The sequence below is a fragment of the Gorilla gorilla genome, chromosome X (genome assembly GCF_029281585.2).
Source record: "Gorilla gorilla gorilla isolate KB3781 chromosome X, NHGRI_mGorGor1-v2.1_pri, whole genome shotgun sequence".
NCBI lineage: Eukaryota > Metazoa > Chordata > Mammalia > Primates > Hominidae > Gorilla > Gorilla gorilla.
Genome location: NC_073247.2, coordinates 139,061,095 through 139,083,983, shown reverse-complemented (window position 1 = coordinate 139,083,983; position 22,889 = coordinate 139,061,095). Strand labels below are relative to the sequence as shown.

Sequence of the window (22,889 nt, the reverse complement as noted above, 5' to 3'; positions counted from 1 at the left end):
TGGGATCCTCAAAGGGAAAGAGAAACTGGGAGTCAGAGTGCAGGGTAATACAGAAGAAGGCATCCTTGAAGTCCAGAACAGTGATCCATTCTGCTTCCTCTGGTATTTGAGAGGGAATGATATAGGGGTTGGGTACAACTGGATATAGAGGATTTACTGCCTCATTGATGAGTCTAAGATCTTGCACTAGTCGCTATTGACCATTCGGTTTTTGTACTCCTAGAATTGGGGTGTTGCAGGGACTGCTGCATTTCCTTACTAAGCCTTGAGCTTTTAAATGTTTAACAATATCCTGTAATCCTTTATGAGCTTCAGGCCTTAAGGGTTATTGCCTTTGATAAGGAAAAGTGGGTGGGGTCTTTTAGCCTGATTTGGACTGGGTGGGCATTTTTTGCCCTTCCAAATTGTCCTTCCAATGCCCAGACTTCAGGGTCGATTCCCTCCTCAAGTAGAGGACAACAAATGGGTAACTTGTTCCCCATATTAATGTAAATAATAGCTCCAGCTTTGGCTAATATATCCCTCCCTAATAAGGGTGTGGGACTTTTAGGCATAACAAGAAAGGCATGTGAAAAGAGCAAAGTCTCCAATTACAACTGAGGAGGTGGGAGAAATACTTGGTTACAGGCTGTCCCAGGATTCCTTGGATGGTAACGGACCTTGAGGACAGCTGTCTGGGACAGGAGATTAACACTGAGAAAGCCACGCTGGTGTCCAGAAGGAAGTCAATTTCCTGGCCGTCATTGGTTAAACGTACCCGGGGCTCAGTGAGGGTGATGACATGAGCTGGCACTTGTTCCGGGCACCCTCAGTCCTGTTGTTGGATCATCTGGTTGGGGGCTTCTGGACTAGAGAACCTTTATCCTCCAGGGCAGTGCACCTTCCAGTGATTGCCTCGGCATAGTGGACATGGGCAAGTGGGCACCTTATTTCCCGTTAGACAATCTTTTTTAAAGTGTCCTTGCAAACCACACTGATAACAAGCCCTACTGGCTGATTGACCTGCTCCATTTTCTGTCCTCACTGAACCACCAAGGTTTATTTGTCTGAGGGCCATGACTAAGGCTACGGTCTTTCTCTGATCTTGCTTTTCCTTTTTGGACTGTTCCCCTTGGTCCCTATTATAGAACACCGAGGTTGCCAGGTTTAATAATGCCTCCATATTTTGTTCAGGGCCCAGGGCTCACTTTTGGAGCTTTCTCCTGATATCCGTGGCTGATTGGGTAATAAACTTATCTTTTAGGATCAATTGACCCTTGAGGGAGTCAGGTGACAGGGGAGTATATTTCCTTAAGGCCTCCCATAGCCACTCGAAGAAGGCAGAAGGATTTTCTTCCTTTCCCTGAGATATGGTGGACATCATTGAATAATTCATGGACTTTTTCCTAATTCTCCTTAGTCCTTCTATAACACAGGTCAACATATGTTTACGACTCCCATCCCCATGATCTGAGTCGAGGTCCCAGTGGGGATCCATACTGGGGATGTCTTGCTGACCGGTAGGGAATTTGTCCCTTTCTTTGGCTGTCATTCTATCCTTTACTTAACTAAGATACCAGATATCTCCAAACTCTTGGGCTGCAGCTAAAGCTGCGTTCTTTTCATTAAAGGCCAGGGTTTGATCTAACAATAGCATGACATCTCTCCAAGTGAGATAGAAACTTTGCCCTAGACCCTGTAGGACATCTATGTACCTATCAGGATCATCTGAAAACTTCCCCAAGTCTGCCTTGATCTGCTTTAAATCATAGAGGGAGAAGGGAACATGTACCCGGGTTAGGCCAAATTCCCCTCCCCCTACTGCTTGAAGGGGACATAACCGATAGCCCAGGGGTTTTTGTGGTCCTTTGGAGATTTCTTTGCTTGTTTCCTTCTGGGCAGGGGAGAGTAGAGGAGGCTTATCATTAATAGGAAGGGGAGCTGTAGGAAGGCTAGGATATGGAGGTAAGCTGAGAGGTCCTTCTGTGGGATGTAAATTGCGAGCTTTGCATAGTTGTGTATTCTCCTTCAATGAAAAGAAAGCTTGGACATAAGGTATTTGCCTTCCCTCTTACAGAAAAAGTCAAGCTGCAGGATAGTATTGTAATTTATACTTCTCTCAGGTGGCCATTTTTCCCCATCAGAGAGAGAATATTGGGGCCAAGCCATAGTGCAGAAAAAAATGAACTGCCTCTTTTTCAGGGTTTGCAGGTCAAATTGGTCCCAATGGCTTAAGATGCGTTTCAAGGGTGAGCCTGTTGGTGCCTGAGTGTTTCCCATCTGAAAGACAAAACCACCCACAGTTTTGGTTTGTTTGCTTCCCCCCGCCCAAGAACCCACAATGGTCCCTGGACCCTGATGATCAGAATAGATGCACTTACCAAAGCAGCAGCAGAAACACCTCTTGCCCAAGAACCTGCAATGGTCCCTGGACCCTGCAGATTGGAATAGTTGCACTCACCAACGCAGCAGCAGAAGCACTAGTTTCCCTCCTAGACCACAAGGAGGACTGAGGAAGGTCAGATTTAGTGGCCCTTACTGACGCATTCTCGAAAACCTGCAACCTTGCCTGTTGTCGTAGACCACAAAGAGGACTGAGAAAAATCGGATTTAGTGGCCCTTACTGATGCATTCTCAAAAACCTGTTAGAATCCTAAGCATTCTCCTGTTAGTATTGGGACTTTACCCATGTCCTATAAAGATGTTATGCCCCAAAAATGAAGTGGAGGGCCATACCCTGAGGGAGGGGAGGGATCTCCAGAGTTGGAAGAGTGATGCCTTTTGTCCTCACTTGAATAGGAAGGATATCATTTCTGAGGGTTCCCATATCCTAGCTTCAGGAATAGCTTTTGTTAAGCCTGCTAGTCTGAAGAGGGATCCTAAAATTCCAGATAGTCCCCCCGCCCCAGTGGGGCTTTGGGCAAAAATTATGTCTTTCTGATTGGTGAGCCCAGGTGCCAAAAGAAGGGAACAGAGTCCTGAGGTTTATACTAGAAATCATTCTTATACGAGAAACTAGAAAAGCACCAGAGACAGGGAGTGGTTTTTAGAAGTGGGACTAGCCTTGGAGAAGAGGTGAGAGGAAGTTTGTCTGACAGGCATTAGGACCCAGGAGGCAAGGGTCACGATTGATAGGATAGATGGGTGAGTCTCACTTTGGTGACATGGCTTTGAGAGCTCCGCTCATGGCCACAGGGTCAACCAACTTGTTCAGATCCCAGAGCTGAATGGCTTTCCTCTCTGTCAACCCTCAGCTCAGCCCAGAAGTACAGGAAAAGTGTAAGCTGGTTCCAGGCAAACCAACACTCCCAACTCTGAAGAGTTGGGGGTTGTTAGAGAGCCCTTTCCCAGAAAGCCTGACACCCATGTCTTTAGTCCGGCGGCCACGCTAGTTGCTTTTAACTGGCCGACAGGTGCCCTGTATTTAGCCCCTGAATTCTAAAGAAAAACAGGACAGAATAGCAAGCAAAAGGGGTCCGATGGAACTCACCACTTGGCAATAGGCGATAGTCCCATCTGGGATGTCAAAATATGTCCGGAATTGGTTCCTTCCGGTGAGTTCCTGGTCTCGCTGACTTCAAGAATGAAGCTGCAGACTCTAGCAGTGAGTGTTACAGTTCTTAAAGATGGTGTGTGCCGAGTTTGTTCCTTCAGATGTTCAGATGTGTCCGGAGCTTCTTCCTTCCAGTGGGTTCGTGGTCTTGCTGACTCCAGGAGTAAAGCTGCAGACATTCACAATGTGTGTTACAGCTCTTAAATGTGGCGCATCCAGAGTTGTTTTTTCCTCCCAGTGAGTTTGTGGTCTCACTGACTTCAGGAGTGAAGCTGCAGACCTTTGCAGTGAGTGTTACAGCTCTTAAAGGTGGTGAGGACCCAAAGAGTGAGCAGCAGCAAGATTTATTGTGAAGAGTGAAAGGACAAAGCTTCCACAGCATGGAAGGGGACACAAATGGGTTGCCACTGCTGGCTTGGGTGGCCAGCTTTTATTCCCTTATTTGGCCCCACCCATGTCCTGCTGATTGGTCCATTTTACAGAATGCTGATTGGTCCATTTTACAGAGTGCTGATTGGTGCATTTACAATCCTTTAGCTAGACACAGAGTGCTGATTGGTGCGTTTTTACAGAGTGCTAATTGGTGCGTTTACAATCCGTTAGCTAGACACAGAGCACTGATTGGTGCGTTTTTAAAGAGTGCTGATTGGTGTGTTTACAATCCTTTATCTGGACACAGAGTGCTGATTGGTGTGTTTTTACAGAGTGCTGATGGGTGCATTTACAATCCTTTAGCTAGACAGAAAAGTTCTCCAAGACCCCACCCAACCCAGAAGCCCAGCTGGCTTTATCTCTCATAACGACAGACTTCTCTACTTTATAGAAGCCATCATTCAAATAAATATATCTAAGGAAATGTGAATAGTCAATGTAGATAATCCAGTCTCTCTGGGTGGCCTTAGAGCATTGTATAATGAGTAAAAGTATCTGTCCCCCAGAAATCTGGAAGCCATAAGTTTTTCAATGATCTGATCAAAGATTAAGCCCCAGAGAAAATACTTTTGATTTCCTGGCTCTTATTTTAAAATCACACCATAATGTTGGATGGGAATCCATTATACATCAATAATAATGACACTCAATGCTTAATATGCCTTAATATAATTTCTTCTATATAAAAATGCTACCTAAAAATATTTTGCATGTTAGGAGTTAATAACTAATAACCCTTCAGAGTATGCTTCCATTCTAATGGGCCCTTTGTTGCTGAAAATCTACTTTATTAGAGAAATAATGTTTACATAACATAAAATTAACCATTTTAACCATCTTAAAGGGTACAATTCAGTGGCTTTTAGTATATTCACAATGTTTTATTACCATTACCACTGATTCTAGAACATTTTCATCATCCTAAAAAGAAACTCTGTACACATTAAGTGGTTATTCCCCATTTTCCCTCACTCAGCCCCTGGAAACCACTACTCCGCTTTCTTTCCATATAAAATTGCCTATTCTGGGCACTTCACAAAAATAGAATCATACAATATTGGCCTTTTGTATCTGGCTTCTTTCACTTAGTATAATGTTTTTGAGGTTAATCCCTTATGTAATTTGTTCATTCATTTTCACAGATTTACAATATTCCATTGTATGGCTATGCCACATTTTATTTAGTAGGTGATGGTCATTTAGTTTGTTTCCATTTTTCAACTACAGTAAAAAATGATGCTATGAACATCTGGACAAAAGTTATTTTAAAAACATATGTTTTCAGTTATCTCAGGTATACAATTAAGAAGTACTCATACTGACTTGTAAGGAAATTTTATGTTTACATTTTAACAAAGAGCCAATGTGTTTTCCGTGGTAGCACCACCATTTTACATTCTCACCAGCAATGTACAGGGGTTCCAATACCTCCACATTCTTATCAACAATTCCTATTTCCTGTTTTTTTTTTATTATGACAAATGTGGTTGGTGTGAAGTGGCATATGACTTTGATTTGCACTACCATAATGACTAAATATGTTGAACCTCTATCCTTTTTTATTTCAATAATTTATTTTTGTTAATGATGGGAATATTTTCTCAGTAAATTTAAGCAATCAACTTTATAACAGGGAAGGATAAGCTGGGTTAGACATAGAAAAGTTAATGTACGTTATCTTGAAATTTTAAGGAGAAAAGTGTTTGAATGAAACTTTATCTATCTTTGTTAGCCAAGCAATATTAAAATAAGAAAATTTTGAATAGAAAACTGTACTTGGTTCTCATATTTCAAGCATAAAAGTATTTTAATAAAAAATTCTACTTTCTGCATATATTTAAGTAATTTTAAAATAAAAGGTTATGTGGATTGTAGAGTGTAGCTAATGAAAACATTAAATAACATAATTTTAAGAAGCAATTAGCTATTCCACATGAAATAAAATCAATGATTACATAAATTCAACATGATTGTGATGACAAAAGCAAAAATACAAAGTGTAATAGTTTTCAGTTCCTTGTTTGACACATATATTAATACATTTCCCAAAATCAAACAAAATAACACCAACATCTACTAATACCATGATACCATGATCACAATGAGACTCCTAAAACTTACTTAATTATTAGCATCTTAAAAACCTAATTCTCATATGAATTATGTAACCAAGCATATTATCTATGCTGTGCAAACTGGTGGAAGCACAGTCTTCTTCAGGATTCTCTAGAATTCATAATTATTTCAAATGTAACTGATGTTGAACCCCACATTTCCTATTGACTTTGGTGAATCTTCTGAGCAGGGCTTCATTTATCAGAACATAAGCATATACTCATTGCAACTTTAAAAAGAATAGCAGGCCTTCATACATGTTTGTTTTCAATTATATCTCATCATTAATTCTGTGCAGAGTTATATTTTCTCGACTTAATATTTTTGCAACTTTTTAAATTTTTTCATTTTTTTCTATGTATTTCAACCCTTCTAACTTCAGCTGATCCAGCTTTTCATTTTGACTTTCATCTAGGGTTGTTTTCACACATTTCAGGATTGAATATAAAATAGGTGTCAGGAGGTAACAGAACATCAAGCATTATACAGACTGCTTCTATATCTGTAGCACTGTTGATAACATTAGAAAGTTTGGTTTTCAAGCTTGTGTGTATCACAGTGTTTTTCATGTCACACTCCGAATGTCCAGTGCCCAGGCATACTGTGCACTCTAATGGGATATCCGGCCAATGACATTTATACTCATGCATTGCTAATGCCAAATAGTTATTCAGAAGCAAACCTCCGCCTTGATGAAGATCATTTCCCAATGTGTATTCTGCAAAGTAGCCTGGAGCAGCAGATGAGGCTCTAATGGCCTGCCACATTTTATACTGACAACCTCTGAAATGACAGTTGATTCCAGCAAAATGGTCATATTTTCTATGTTTAGAAACAACAAATTATAGTTTCTAAAGCAACATAGTTTCTAAAACATCAAATTATTTTGGTGTTATCCCTCTGTTTACTATGGTACTTATGGCAGTTACCTTAAGGCATGTGGGGTTTCTTGCTGTTGCCATCAATAGCGTAAATCCCATTCTATTTTTCAGAATTTTTTCCCACCTTTGACTTCTATAAAATGCATGGCTCCAACTCATTTTAACTTTTCCAACAATGAAATTTTGTGAAAATACGTCTGAACCTAATGTTTTATAGTTTCTCGCATTCATCCAAGGACATATGAAAAAATCCCAACATGAAAGCTAATATGGCACCTGTGCTTACACCACAAATGTAATCAAAGGGCTGATCAACTGGTTTCTGAGTTAGTTCAACTAATTTGCATAGTATCTGCAGAGCAACCACATAACTTGTTCCTCCATCATCAATTATGAAAATTGGGATTCCTCCCCCTTTCACTGGATGCACGTAGGCAATTAAAGCCAAAAATTATCTAAGTGCAGCCGAAAGTGTTTCACCTTTAATTTATCTCAGCCAGAATAAATATGGAATAATTCTTTCTTTAACAGACACTCATTTCCTTCAATATATTCTAGATGATGAAAATTCAGTTCTTCAACCCCAGTAATACAGAACTTCAGGTCAGTTGTTTTTCTTAATACCTGAACTAACACCCAGGTTCTGTTATCAATATAATTGCAATAATAATTTCTCCCTGAAGAGATAAACGGTTGTTCTTCTCTGCATTTTTGTCTTTGCTGATAGCCTGCTCAGTTTTAGTAGACTTTTCCTCTTTTTCTAAGTGTCTCTTTAAATCATAATTTAACTTGGGGACAAGTCCACCAATATTCCACCTACAAAAGATTATACAGTTTCACTGGGATGAAAAGGAAAGTTAGTAATACTTTAGTTGAAACTAGAAGAACTTCAAGTATTGCAATAGGATTTGAAGGATTTTCCACAGTATCTAAAGAAGATTCTGAGCCTGACTTATCAGTCAGCATGCCAAGATCTGGAGAACTTAATTTCACTTCTTCAACCTGCTTACCTTCAAGTTCTGATATGTCCTGGAATTGTTTTTTTCCCCCCCCTTTTTTTTTTGAGACACATTTTCCTCACATTTGAAATAAGAGTTAACATAATTTGATGAAAAGTAGAATGGCTTTTTAAGTTTTGTGGCTATAATAGTCATATAATAAAGAAGACTACTTATATCTTCTTTTTACGTCTAATCTGGCATTTCTCTTTTGGAAAAGGATACTTTTTTATTTATTTGTCAGATTTTTTTCAGAGATTTTATGCCTTGTTTCACTTTTCTTTTTGGTTTGTTTTAACCAGTCATTATTTGATACTTTTCTTAAAAGTATCAATTGGTGAGAATTTCTCTTGATTTGAGCTAAACGTGAAATAATTTCATTCTGATTGCCAAAAACAGCCTTTGAAATAGTTTAGAAGTACTTTTAATATGGGACATACAAATGCTCATTTTAGTAAGTCCTTTGGGAGTGGGAGTGCTAGGTTTCACAATTCTAATATGTAAACAATGGTTGCCTGGAGAGTAACAGTGCTTTCTGCCAGTATGTGTTTCATTTTTGTCTATTTACATATTACTTCGTTTGTATGAAAATCTCTTTGTAGACGAATGTGGCTAATCCTGCAGTAATGCTTAGGCGACAACAGGAAATGCAGTTGCTTGCTTGAGTAGGCCTAAAGCCTAGGGCCACTTAATCCTCCCTGGCAGTGGGGCAGTTCTGGAACCCAGGACCTCTGTGGTCACCCTGCCACTGAGGGCTGAGGGAGCCTGAGGTTGCTAAAGTCTGTCTGGTGGTGGTGCAAACCAGAGATCAATTCTGGTGTGCATGCCTGAACTCTGGGGCTGTGGGGTATGGCCTGGCACTGGAGAATATTCGTGACTCAGTACTATAGATACCAGCCTGGAGTCTGGGTTGATGGTGACTTACTTGGTGCTAGGTTTTACTGTGGTTAACCTAGTGTTACAGGCTAAGGCAATGTCTAGTGCTGGCTTCTTTTTCCTTACCCCAAGTGGAAGGTATCTCTCTCAACACTGTGCTCCTTAAGGTTGGGGGAGGGGTGATGTGAGTAATGTCAAACTGCCCTTTTTATCCTCCCCCTCAGTGCATCTTTTTATATTTCTGTACTGCATCTGGATACTGTAAAGAGTCACCCTGTTCCGGCTGGGCACGGTGGCTCACGGCTGCAATCCCAGCACTTTGGGAGGCCGAGGTGGGCGGATCACAAGGTCAGGAGATAGAGACCATCCTAGCTAACACGGTGAAACCCTGTCTCTACTAAAAATACAAAAAATTAGCCAGGCATGGTGGCGTGTGCCTGTAGTCCCAGCTGCTGGGGAGGCTGAGGCAGGAGAATGGTGTGAACCCGGGAGGCGGAGCTTGCAGAGTGAGGCGAGATCGCGCCACTGCACTACAGCCTGGGCGACAGAGCGAGACTCCGTCTCAAGAAAAAAAAAAAAAAAAGAGTCACCCTGTTTCCTTAGCTCTTGTGAAAAGTTTTCAGTAACGGGTAGTTGTTCAAACTGATGTTTCTGCAGGTGAGAATTTTTGGAGAGTCCTCTATGTTCTTGCTGTGCTCCTCTCCTCTGAAGTTATTAATATAAATCTTCTCTCTTTTAATCATGGTCAGTCTACATACATTTTAATAACTTGATTATTAATCTTTTTAAAAAACAACTTTTGGGTTTGTTGATCCCGTCTATTGCTTTTATATTCTCTATTTCATTCATCCTATTATAGTCTTTATTATTTTATTCCTTGTGGCTGTTTTTCAATTTGTTTTCTCTTCCTTTTCTAGTTACTTAAGGTGGTGTATAGTAAAGGTATTGATTTGATATTCTTCTCTTTTTTTAACATAGCATTTATGGCTGTATATTTTACTTTAAGTACTGTTTTTACTTCATCTCATACTTTTTTTATTTATCTAAATTACTTTGCTAATTTTCTTGTAATTTTTTAAAATAATCTTTTAAGAGAGGTTTTTTCTTTAATTTGTGAACTTTCCAGATTTCCTTCAGTTACTGATTTTCAATTTCATTCTTTTTTGGGGGTAAGGTAAAGTTCTTTTTAAGATTTCAGTTACGTAAAATCTATTGAGACATGTTTTATCACATATAAAAATATTGTCTATCCATGAGAATTTTTTGCGCATTTGGGAATAAAACCTACTTTGTAATATGGGCTAGGTTGTTCTCTGTGTATCTTTTAGGTCTGATATGTTTATAGTTTTTTTCAAGTCTTCTATTTCCTTGTTTACATTTTCTATATTTTTTCCATTATTAAATGTAGATTTTGAAATATTCTGCTATTATTTTAGAACAATGTACTTTTCCTCTCAATCTAATGATTATACTTCATATATTTTGACTCTGTTGTTGTGTATATATTTATAATTAAAATACTTTGTGATTAATGGAAATCTTTATCATTATGTAATGTATTTATTGTCTTGTAAGAATTTTTGCTTTAAAGTTTTTTATATTTGCTATTAGTGTAGCCACTTCAGCTCTCATTGGCTTAAGTTTGTATGGAATATATTTTTCCATTCTTTTACATGTAATCGATTTATGGTTTGGGTTCTTAAGTGTGTCTCTTACTGACCTCTTGATAGTTGATTAATTCTTTTTATCCTTTATGCAAATATGTGCCTTCTAATTGAGGAGTTTAATTCATTTACTTTTTTAAAAATTATAAAAAAAATTGATATCCAAGTTTGCTATTATTTATCTATATATCATGTCATTTTTGTTTCTTATTTTCTTCATTACTTTTTTTTATGTTTTATTCATTTGTGTATGCATGCACCTGTTAGATTTCTTTCTTAACTTTTATTCTGCATATTTTTTGCATAATTTTTCCAGGGGCTTTCTTTGAGGATTGCTATGTATATCTTAACCTGCTAACAATGTAGTTTTAATTACTACAAACTTAGCTTTAATAGTATACAAAATCCATGTTCCTATATAGCTCTGCTTCTCTACTGTTCTTGTCACAACTTACATATTTATATATTTTGTGGTCATCAAGATAAAGAAATCCCATTATTTTTCCTGTATGAAAGGTTTATGAGTGATAAATTACACTAGCCTGCCTAGGCTACTGTAACAGACTAACATAGGCTAGGTACAACAATAGAAATTCATTTTTTTTTCCACAACACCAGAGGCTGAAAAATACAATATCAATTTTTGCACAGGAATTTGTTTCTGGCAAGGGCTCTCTGCTTTGCTTGCAGATGACCACTTTACTATCACATGAAGTTTATTTTGTGCACTTGCGGAGATGGGGGAAAGAGAGGGAGAGACAGAGAGAGAGAGAGAAACTGCTCTCTGGTGTCTCTTCTCACAAACCCATTTATCCTATAAGATCAGGGCTCTGCTTTTACGACCTCATTTAATTTTAATTACCTCTTTAGTTAACCTACCTTCAAATATAGGCACAATGAGAATTTACATATAATTTAATTTAGGGAGGACACAAACATTCAGTCCATAACATTCTCTCAGATTTAGTTTATGTAAAAGTGATTTAAATTCTCTTTAATTTTTGAAGGATAATTTTAACAAATATAAAATTGTTGATTGACAGATTTTTTTCTTTGAACACTTAACATATGTTGCCACTGTCTTCTGAGCTCCATGGTTTCTGATGAGAAATCAGCTATTAATTTTATTGAGATTCTCTTGTAAGTGGCAAGCTGCTTCTGTCTTGCTGCTTTAAAAATTATCTTTTTGTTTTTGTTTTTTGAGAGTTTTATATGTTTCTCAAAGTATATGTCTTTGAGAATATTCTACTTAGGGTTTATTGAGTTTCTTGATATTTAGAATTATGTCTATAACCTAATTTGGGACTATTTTGAGAGCTGTTTTTTCAAATTATATTTATGTCTTTTCTATCTCTGTATTAATTCTGGAACTACATCATGCATACATTCATAAATTTGTTGTATCCTGTGTATTTTAAATTTTTTAAAAAATCTTTGTTTCTCAGCCTAAATAATCTCAATTAATTGTTTTCAAGATCCTTCATCCTTTATTTGGCGTGCTTAAAACTGCTGTTGAGGCCGGGCACGGTGGCTCAAGCCTGTAATCCCAGCACTTTGGGAGGCCGAGGCGGGCGGATCACGAGGTCAGGAGATCGAGACCATCCTGGCTAACACGATGAAACCCCGTCTGTACTAAAAATAGAAAAAAAATTAGCCGGGTGTGGTGGTGGGCGCCTGTAGTCCCAGCTGCTGGGAAGACTGAGGCAGGAGAATGGCGTGAACCCGGGAGACGGAGCTTGCAGTGAGCCAAGATCGCGCCACTGCCCTCCAGTCTGGGCAACAGAGAGAGACTCCATCTCAAAAAAAAAAAACAAAACAAAAAACAAAACAAAACAAAAAAATCTGCTGTTGAACTACTCTAGTAATTATTTCATTTCAATTATTGCACTTTTTAACTCAGAATTTTTTATTTGGTTCATTTTGGTTATATCTATCTCCTTACTAATGTTCTCAATTTGGTTAGAGATTCTCATACATTCCTTTATTTCTTTGTATATAGTTTCTGTTTATTCATTGATCATATTCTAAATGGTTGATTTAAAATTGTGTTTAGAAATCCAGTGTCAGGGCTTTTGCAGGCACAGATTTTAGTAGTTTTTATGTTTTGTTTTGTTTTGTTTTGTTTTTTGCTGTGTAAGAGCAATATTTTCTATTTTTTGCCTGGTTTATATTTTTTTCTGGTAAACTGGACATTTGGTACATTATAATATGGCAACTCTGGAAATTAGATTGTTCTAGCTCCAAAGTTTGTTGTTATTGCTTATTGCAATTGTTTTTTCTTTATTGACTTGTCTGAACTAATTTTGTAAAGTACATATTCTTTGTTGTGCGTGACCACAAAAACCTGTTTAACATTAGCTTAGCAATGAGCTAGTGACTCAACAGATATTTCCTTAAATGTCTGAAAAAACGATAACAAAAACCTCCCAGTTGTGCAGATTGACTCTGCATTTGTGTTGGTTTATGCCTTCAACACTTGGCCTGGCAGTTTAAAACTCTACTTTTCCTTCATTTCTTGCCTGTGAGTCTCCCAAAGCTAACTTTGCCTTCATTTTTTTTGCCTGTGAGTCTCCCAAAGGTCAGCCAAAGGCAAAAGTTTAGGGACTTCTCACGTAACTTCTGAATACATGCCAGTCCTGGGCACGCACATGACATCTTAGATTCCCAGAAATATGTGGCAGCTTTTTAAAGCCTTTACTCCCAATATGTCTCAGTAACCAGCTTTTATTCTCAATCATTTTAGTCTGTCTATCATTTACCCCACTACTATCCATTGCCGCATGTGGCAACAAATAATGCACCTACTTTTAAATGTTTTCCACAATATTCCCCAAGGGTAACCACTTCAGCCCTGCTAGAGTACTGAGCTAGGTGAAATAAAGGGAAGCCCTGGCCGGGCGTGGTGGCTCATGCCTGAAATCCCAGCACTTTGGAAGGCCAAGGCGGTTGGATCACTTGAGATCAGGAGTTCAAGACCAGCCTGACTAACATGGGAAACCCTGTCTCTACAAAAAATACAAAATATTAGCCGGCCATGGTGGCACACGCCTGTAATCCCAGCTACTCTGGAGGCTGAGACAGGAGATCGCTTGAACCCGGGAGGCAGACGTTGCAGTGAACCGAAATCGTGCTATTGCACTCTAGCCTGGGCAACAAGAGCAAAACTCTGTCAAAAAGAAAAAAAAAGGGAAGCCCTTTGAGCTGATACTTCAGGGTGTCACCAAATAGGTAAAAAATAAATTAAAAAAAACATTAAAAAACTATAATTCTTGGAGTATATGATTTATTGTCTCTCTCCATCACTAGGAATTTATAACCAGATGTGGGCAATATTCTTTAAGGCCACTGTCAACCTGAGAAGTATGGGGTGGGTTTAGGGTCGGTAAAACACTTACAAAATTTCTTAATGAGATACAGATTTTTAAAAATATTTACTTTGTTGCTGTGAATTTCTGATTAGTTCCCAGAGCTCTTCTAAATGTGATTGTGTCAATTTATGCCATATAAATATCTGCTTTTGTGGAACAATGGGCTTTGGTAGTTTTATACTCTCCCATTTTTACTGACATCACTGGAAATTTACTTTTAAATAAGTCATGCATTACCTTAAGAGAGCCTAGAGACCTATGCATAATAATGACAACAGGCAGAAATTGAAGTTTGGAAATAATCAGTGTCGTTTGTAACTTTATCTGTGCTTCCTTGTGGCATTGCAAATTTGTTAATTTAATTAGCACCCCAAAGTTTAACTGATTCTACATTCCTTTGTGAAGAAAATTGCTAAAATTGCCTTTATAATAATTAGCTGTAAAAAAGACACCAAGTTTTATTTTCACATATAAAAAATTATCACACTGAAACTTGAAATTATTTCAAGGTGGCCAATTTAGATTAATTAATAGGCATTATTGCAAAAGCTTCAATTTGCAATGAAAATGTAAGAATATTGCATTGTCTACACATTGAAGTTAACATAGATAATTATAACAAGTGTTGAATAATTTAAAAAGCAGTGTTTTTATATTGAGCACCTCTATTCAAACCAAAGTTTACTTTGTGGGAAAGGGAAAACTTAAAACATGTCAACCAAATTTAAAAATCTATGCAATACTATCACAAGTGGTATATTTTAAAGCCAACATCTAAATTAATCCTAATTTTTCAATAGAACTTTATTTTCCCCAAATGTGTAGAAATAGTGACTCCCTATAAAAAATTAACATTAACAATTAGGTGAGTTTGACCCTTCAACACCCTATTGAACTTAAGATAATACTAGCTATGTGAATTATATCATCTGCAGAACTCATTTACAATAAAATATTTGAATGCACCAAAAAATAGCGCATGCATCTCTTTTTTTGAGTTCACATTCCAGTACTCCTTTGACTGAAAAAAAAATTCATGCTTACATTTGCACGTCATTTTGTACATCTCCACTAGTTTCTCTGCAGTAAAGTGTATGCAAAGAAACCTTGTGATTAGTTTTCAAATCAGAGTAACATCATTTGTTCTTCAATAGTTACGCTTAACTAATAATTAGATGTTGATTATTTAAAATATGTTTGAACACACTCTTGGATCACAGCACTATAAAAATAGAAATAAACACCAAAAAATTACTCAAACCCATAGAATGACATGGAAATTAAACAACCTGCTCCTGCATGACTTTTGGGTAAACAATGAAATTAAGGTAGAAATCAATAAAGTATTTGAAAACAATGAGAACAAAGATAAAACATATCATAATCTCCAAGATGTAGCTAAAACAGTGTTGAGTAAAGTTTATAGCACTAAACACCTACATCAAAAAGTTAGAAAGATCTCAAATTTACAACCTCGCATTCCACCTAGAGAAACGAGAGCAAACCAATCCCAAAGCTAGCAGACGACAAGAAATTACCAAAATGAGAGCTGAACTGAAGAAAATAGAGACACAAAAAAGTATACAAAACATCAAGGAATTGAGGAATTGGTTTATTGAATGCAAGAATAAGATTCATAGACTACTATATGAACTAATAAAGAATAAAAAATAAAGAAGATCCAAAGAAACACAATCACAAATGACAATGGAGACATTATCATTGACCCCATAGAAACACAAAAAAGTCTCAGAGACTGCTATGAACACCTCTATGTGCACAAATTAAAAAACCCAGAAGAAATGGATGAATTCCCAGAAACAAACCATCTCCCAAGAGTGAAGGAGAAAGGAACTAAATCCCTGAGCAGATGAATATTGAGTTCCAAAATTGAATCAGTAATAAAAAGCCTGCCAACAAGAAAAAAAGCCAGGACCAGATGGATTCACAGCCAAATTTCCTCAGATTTATAATGAAGCACTGGTACCACTGCTACTCAAACTATCCAAAAAATCAACAAGGAGGGATCCCTGACTAACTTATTCTGTGAAGCCAGTGTTATCCTGATAACAAAAGCTGGCATGAAGACAACAAAAAAAGAAAACATCAGGCCAATAACCTTGATGAGCATAGATGCCAGAAGCCAAAATCCTCAACAAAATATTAGCAAACCAAATCCAGCAGTACACCAGAAAGTTAATCCACCAAGATCAAGTAGGCTTTATCCCTGGGATGTAAGATTGATTTAGAATACACAAATTAATAAATGTGATTCACCACAAAAATAGAACTATAAACAAAACCATATAATCATCTCAATAAATTCAGAAAAGGCTTTTGATAAAATTCAGTATCACTTCATGTTAACCCTCAGCAAACTAGGCATGGAGAAATAGACTTAAAAATGATAAGAGCCATCTATGATAAACTTACAGCCAACATCATACTGAATGGGCATAAGCTGCATGCCTTCCCCAGGAGAACCAGAACAAGTAAAGGATGCCCACCTGCACCTTTTTTATAAAACATAGTGCTGGAAGTCCTAGCCAGAACAATTAGAAAAGCAAAATAAATAAAATACATCTAAATAGGAAGAGAGGAAGTTAAACTATCTCTGCTTGTAGACAATGTGATTCTATACCTAGAAAACTTCATAGTCCGTGCCCAAAAGCTCCTGTATCTGATAAACAATCTTAACACAGTTCAGGATACAAGATTGATGAACAAAAATTAGTAGCATTTCTATACACTAACAACATCCAAGCTGAGAGCAAAATCAAGAATGCAATCCAATATACAACTGCCACAAAAATAATAAAATACATAGGAATACAGCTAACAAGGCAGCTGAAAGATCTGTACAATCAGAATTACAAAACATTGCTCAAAGAATTCAGAGATGACACAAAGAACTGGAAAAATATTCCAGGCTCATGTATAGAATGAATCAGTATTGACAAAATGGCCATATTCTCCAAAGCCATTTATAGATTCAATGCTATTCCAATCAAACTATAAATAACATTCTTCACAGATTTTTTTTAAAAAACACTATTTTAAAATTCATATGTGGTGGGGCACAGTGGCTCATGCCTGTAATCCCAGCACTTTGGGATGCCAAGGCAGGCAGATCAGTTGGAGCCAGGAGTTCAACACCAGCCTGGCCAACATGGCGAAACCTCATCTCTACTAAAAATACAAAAATATATATAAATAAATGAACAACTGGGTGTGTTATAACCCCAGCTACTTGGGAGGCTGAGGAATGAGAATTACTTGAGCCTGGGACGTAGAAGTTACAGTGAGCCAACCAAAATGAGCTCGAATATCCAGGGCAATTTTAAACAAAAGGAATGAAACAGGAGGCCTCACATTACCCAACTTCAAACTATACTACAAGGCTTCAGTAACTAAAACAGCATGGTACTGGGACAAAAACAGACACACTGACCAATGGAACAGAATAGAAAGCCAAAATATAGCCACACACCTACACCCACCTGATGTTCAACAAAGTTTACAAAACAAGCAATGTGGTAAGGACTCTCTGTTCAGTAAATAGTGCTGGGATAAATGACAGGCATATGCAGAAGATTGAAGTTGAATCCTTTTCTTATATACAAAAATCAACTCAAGAGGGATTAAAGATTAAAATGTAAAAGCCTACCCTATTTAAAACTCTTGAAATAGGCTGAGCGTGGTGGCTCACTCCTGTAATCCCAGCACTTTGGGAGTCCGAGACGGGTGGATCACGAGGTCAGGAGATTGAGACCATCCTGGCTAACACGGTGAAACCCCACCTCTACTAAAAATACAAAAAGTAGCTGGGCGTGGTGGTGGGTGCCTGTAGTCCCAGCTACTTGGGAGGCTGAGGCAGGAGAATGGTGTGAACCCAGGAGATGGAGCTTGTAGTGAGCCAAGATTGCACCACTGCACTCCAGCCTGAGTTACTGAGTGAGACTTCATCTCAAAAATAAAACAATAAATAAAACCCTTGAAATAAACCTAGGAAACATAATTCTAGACATAGGCCCTGCAAAGATTTTATGAAGAAGATGCCAACAACAAAAATTGACAAATGGAAATTAAACAAAAGAACTTCTACACAGCACAAAGAAACTATCAATAAACAAACCACCTATAAAATGGGAGGAAATATTTGCAAACTATACATTTCATAAAGGTCTAATTCCCAGGATCTGTAAGGAACTTAGACAAATGAACAAGCAAAAACCAAAGAACCCCATTAAAAAGTGTTGCAAAGAACATGAACAGAGATTTTTCAATGGAAGACATACACACAGCCAACAAGAATATAAAAAGCAGCCAACAAGAATATAAAATCATGCTCAACATTACTAATCATTAGAGAAAAGCAAATCAAAACCACAATCATATTCCATCTCATGCCAGTCAGAATGGCTATTATTTAAAAAGCAAAAAATAGATTCTGGTGAGGTTGCAGAGAAATGGGAACACATACGATGTTGGTGGGAGTATGAATTACTTCAGCCATTGTGGAAAGCAGTGTGGCGATTTCTCAAAGACCATTAAAGCCATTAAAGCAGAAATACCATTAAAGCCAGGTGAAGTGGCTCATGCCTGTGATTCCAGCACTTCAGGAGGCTGAGGCAGGCAGAAGACTTGAGATCAGGAGTTTGAGACCAGCTTGGACAACATGGTAAAACCATGTCTCTACTAAACATACAAAAAATTAGCTGGGCATGGTGGTGCATACTGGTAATTCCAAGCTACTTGGGAGACCAAGGCGGGAGGACCACTTGAACCCAGGAGGCGGAGGTTGCAGTGAGCCAAGATCACACCACTACATTTCAGCCTGGGTGACAGAGGCAGACCCCGTCTCAAAAAAAAAAAAGAAAAAAAAAGAAATACCATTCAACCTAGCAACCTCATTATTTGGTATATACCCAAAGGAATATAAATCTTTCTATCATAAAAACACTTGCATGTATATGTTCATTGCAGCACTATTTACAATAGCAAATAAATGGAATCAACCTAAATATCTGTCAACGGTAGACTGGATAAAGAAAATGTGGTACATAAACATCATGGAATACTATGCAGCCATAAACAAGAACATGATCATATCTTTTGCAGCAACATAGATGAAGCTGGAGGCCATAATCCTAAGTAAACTGTCACAGGAACAGAAAACCAAATACCACATATTCTGGATTATGACTGGAGATAAACATTGAGTACCCATGGACACAAAAAAGGAAACAACACATACGAGGTCCTGCTTGAGGGTGAAGAACAGGAGGAGTGAGAGGGTTGAGAAACTACCTATAATTTACTATGCTTATTAACTGGATGATGAAATTATCTGTATTCCAAACCCCTGTGACACACAATTTACCTATATAATAAACCTGCCATGTACCCCTGAATCTAAAATAAAAGAGAAAAAAATAAAATATGTTTGGAGGTTTATAAGACATGCAAAGAAATGAGCTTGCAAACACTTGCCCCATATTAGTTAAAATGAAGAACTTTGAAATTAAATCAATCAGAGTTGGAATCTAAGTTCTGCAAGTAACACACTCTGTGAACTTAGGCATTTTTATTTCAATAGCTGTAGGCGTACAAGTGGTTTTTGGTTACATGGATAAATTTTATAGTGGCAAAGACTGAGCGGTTAGTATACCAATTATCCAAATAGTATAAATTTTGCCCAAAAGGTGATTTTCTAATTCCTCACACCCCTCCTAACTTCCCCTTTTCTGAGTTTCCTATGTCCATTATACCACTCTGTATGCCTTTACCTACCCATAGCTTACCTCTCACTTATAAATGAGAATGTGTGTTATTCAGTTTTCTGTTCCTTAGTTACTTCCCCTAGGATAATAGATAATAGCCTCCAGTTCCATCCAAGTCACTTCAAAAGGCATGAATTCATTCTTTTTTATGGCTGAATAGTATTTAACAATGTGTGTATGTGTAATATATACAAACACACATAAATATGTACATAAATATAAATGTATATGTGTGTATATACATCAATGTGGTATACACACACATATTCCATGATGTGTGTATGAGTATATATACATAACAATAAATGTATATGTAATGTGTGTATATATATACATAAATGTGATAGATACACACACACACATATGCATATATATATACACAAACCACATTTTTTAATCCACTCATTGGTTTATGGGTACTTAGGCTAATTCTATTGCTTTGCAATCATCAATTGTGCTGTGATAAACATAGAAGTGCAGGGTTTTTTTTTTTATATATAATGACTTATTTTCTTTTGAGTAGATACCCAGTACTAGGATTGTGGATCAAATAATGTATCCACTTTTAGTTCCTTTGGAAAAATCCATATTTTTTAGTAGAGGTGGTACTAAGTTACATTCCCTACAGCAGTGTATAAGCATTCCCTTTACACTGCATCTGCACCAACATTTATGATATATATATTTTTTACTTTTAATAATGACCATTTTGACTAGGGTAAGGTGATGTCTCCTGATGGTTTTTATTTGCATTTCCCTGATAATTCTTGATGTTGAGCATTTTTTTCATATGTTTGTTTGGCCCTTTGTATGGCTTCTTTTGAGAAATATCTACCCATATCATTTGCCCACTTTTTAATGTTATTATTCATTTTGTTCTTGCTGATGTGTTACTTGTAGAAATATTAGTTCTTTGTTGGATGTATAGTTTGTGAATATTTTCTTTGATTCTATAGATTGTCTATTCTGTTGATTAGTTCTTTAGCTATGCAGAAATACTTCAGTTTAATTAAGTCCCATTTGTTTATTTTTTGTTGAATTTTTATTTGAGGACTTATTCACAAATTATTTGATAGTGCCAGCATCCAGAAGAGGTTTTTGTAGATTTACTTCTAGAATTCTTATGGTTTCTGGTCTTATATTTAAGCTTTTAAACCATCTTGAGATAAATTTTTATATGACAAGATATACAGATCTAATTTCATTCTTCTGTATATACCTATACAATTTTCCCAGCACCATTTATTGAATAGGGTGTCCTGTCTCAAGTGTATGTTTTGGATGACTTTTACAAGATCAGTTGGTTGTAAGTATTTGGCTTTATTTCTGGGTTCTCTATTCTGTTCCACTGATGTATGTGTCTATTTTAATACCAGTACCATACTGTTTTGGTTATTATAGCCTTGTAGTATAATTTGAAGTCATGTAACGTAATGCCTCCAGATTTGTTCTTTTTGCTTAGGGTTGTTTTGGCTCTTTGGGCTCTTTTTTTGGTTCCTTACAAATTTCAGAATAGTTTTTCCTAAGTTTGTGAAAACTGGCATTGGTATTTGTATAGGAATCGCATTTATTGTGTAGGTTGCTATTGCTTTGGGCAACATGGTCTTTTTTATATTATTGATTCTTCTAATCCGTGAGCGGAGTGTATTTTTTCACTTGTGTCATTTATTATTTATTTAATCAATATTTTGTAGTTATTCTTGTAGATATCTTTTAAGTATATTTGTAAGTATTTTATATATTTTGCTACTGTTTTAAATGGGATTGAGCTCTTTATTTAATTTGCAGCTTGGACATTGTTGTATAGTAGTGCTAGTGATTCCTGTTCATTGACTTTGTAACCTGAAACTTTACTGAATTCATTTATCAAATCTAGGAGTCCCTTTGGGGAATCTTTTGGGTTTTCAAGATATGGGATCATATTATTGGAAAACATAGGTAGTTTGACTTCTTTTTCTCTTTTTCAATCTGGTTACCCTTTATTTCGTTTTTTTTTTTTTTTTTGCCTGATTGCTGTAGCTAGGACTTCCAGTAGTATGTTGAATAGAATTGGTGAAAGTAGACATTCTTATCATGTTCAGTTCTTAGGGGGAATGCTTTCATCTTTTCCCCATTCAGTATGACATTGGCTTTGAGTTTCTCATATATGGCTTTTATTATTTTGAGATTTGTTTCCTCTATGCCTAGTTGTTGCAGGTTTTTATCATGAAAACACACTGAATTATATCTAATGCTTTTTCTGTATCTATTGAGCTGGTAATACAGTTTTTGTTTTTAATTCTGATTATGTGATAAATTACATTTATTAACTTGTGTGTATTGAACCATCACTTTATCCTTGGGAGGAAATCCACTTGGTTGTGATAAATTATCTTTTTGATATGCTGTTGGATTCTGTCTGCAAGTATTTTGTTGAGGATTTTTGCATCTATGTTCATCAGAGATATTGGTTTGTACTTTCTTTTTGGTTGTGTTTTTTTTTTCCTGGTTTTGGTATTAGGGTGATATTGGCTTCATAGAATCAGTTAGCGAGAATTATCCCTTTCTTGATCTTTTAGAATAGTTTCAGTAGGATTGGCCCCAGTTCTTCTTTAAATGTCTAATAGAATTTGGTTGATAATCTGTGTGTGGTCCTGGGCTTTTTCTTGTTGGAAACTTTATTACTGAATGAATTTCACTAATTTTTATTTCTATGTTCAGGATTTTTATTTCTTTCTGATTTAAGCTTAGGTGGCTGTATGTTGCCAAGAATGTAATCATTCCTTCTGTATTTTCTAGTTTGTGTTCATAAAGATGTTTATAGTTGTTTCGGACAATCTTTTTACTTCTTTGGTATCAGTTCTAATGTCTACATTGTCATTTCTGTTTGAGCTCACTTGAATCTTCTCTGTTCTTTTCTTGGGTGATTTAGCTAGTTGTCCATCAATTTGATTCATCGTTTCAATGAATCAATTCTTTATTTCATTGATCCCTTGTATTATTTATTTGTTTCATTTTTTAGTTCTGCTCTGATCTTTGTTATTTATTTTATTCTGCTTCCATTGGGTTTATTTTTATTTTAATTTTTCTAATTCCTTGAGGGGTAATGTTAGGTTGTCCAGTTGAGATATTTCTGTCATTTTGATTTAGGCATTTCGTGTTATAAATGTTCCTGTTAGTACTGCTTTTGCTCTATCCAGAGATTTTGAAGATATGTCAGTCTTGTTATTCGTTTGCAAAATAATAATTTCCATCTTGATT

General features: G+C 36.7%; 1 pseudogene; it reads right to left on the bottom strand.

Moving 5' to 3' along the window:
* Positions 1-6,299: 6,299 nt before the first annotated feature.
* Positions 6,300-22,585, bottom strand: LOC101138862 (calcium-independent phospholipase A2-gamma-like; annotated as a pseudogene).
* Between the last annotated feature and the right edge of the window lie 304 nt (positions 22,586-22,889).